A 1,207-nucleotide genomic window follows, 5' to 3' on the forward strand; every position below is an offset into this window, starting at 1 on the left:
GTTGTTTTTTTTTTAAAAGTTTATAATATAGATTCTTTTTCCAAAAGCATTAGATACAATAATATCAATAAATTAAAATAAAGGATGATTTAGCATATGGTTTTGTCTCTTTGTCCCTTTTAAGTAATAAAAGATCTAAATGGTTAGGCTTGACCTAATAAAGATTACTAATTATTAATTCTGTACGGAAAAACTTCGGTGCTTTTAAGGACCCATTTATAAATATATTATTTATTGTCTATTAACTAAAATAATATTGTAATTTTATTATATATTACAAGAAAAATACCCTTTTTCATCCATACGTATATGGTCTCTAAGTTTCAAATGGTTACATTTTTGCTCGTGAATATTGAATTAAGTTTTTATCTAAGTCGCTAAGTTTCGAAGGTAAAGGTATATATTTTGAAAGTTTGTACCCATCATTGCCTATATTATTTTTACTTAACTAAAGGGACAAATATGTAAATTCAAAGCTATTTTGGACTTTAATTGGCTCGACCCTTCATAAACTATGAAATTTTTTTATTTTCACAATAAACCGGAAAAAACCCGGATTTTTTAATTTAAGACCCGGCCCAATGGTTGTCCAAAATGGATTGGATTATTAAGATGGGCCAATTTTGTAATACAAAAATGGAACCCCCACGGCCCAACTAACCCATTATATTCAAAATAAGGTCAAATGACCATCTTATCGATTAGAGATCTGTGGTAAAAATCAAGTAGTGGACCAAATTTTGAATTTTAGTCGGGCAGCAAGGGTATTTGTGTAATATCATATTTCGACATTTTTTTTGAAAAAATAAATTTATGAGTAGCTTTTTAATTCCTAAAGTCTTATAGGTTCGGTATAATCTATCTTAAATTTTAGACAATTTCTAAATTGGGACATAATTATCCGAGAATTTCTAAATTGTGACATAATTATCCGAGATGCATAAATTAATCAACACCAAATTCAAATAAGGTAAATTTTGTAGCTATGCTTATACGATTAAAAAAATGTTAAAAAAATCAATAATAATTATTTATAGTAAAGTTTAATATAAAATAAGGTAACTTAGCCATAATTTAAATACTTCTAAATTTTTTAAACCTCTATTTAATTTAAGGTAACTTACCTTATTTTACCTTCAAATTTAAAAATTTTAATTTTGAAACTTTTAATTTTTGTTCTAAAAAAAAAAAAAAAAAAAAAAAAAAA

The sequence above is a fragment of the Cucurbita maxima genome, unplaced genomic scaffold, assembly GCF_002738345.1.
Source record: "Cucurbita maxima cultivar Rimu unplaced genomic scaffold, Cmax_1.0 Cma_Scf00011, whole genome shotgun sequence".
Classification (NCBI taxonomy): domain Eukaryota; kingdom Viridiplantae; phylum Streptophyta; class Magnoliopsida; order Cucurbitales; family Cucurbitaceae; genus Cucurbita; species Cucurbita maxima.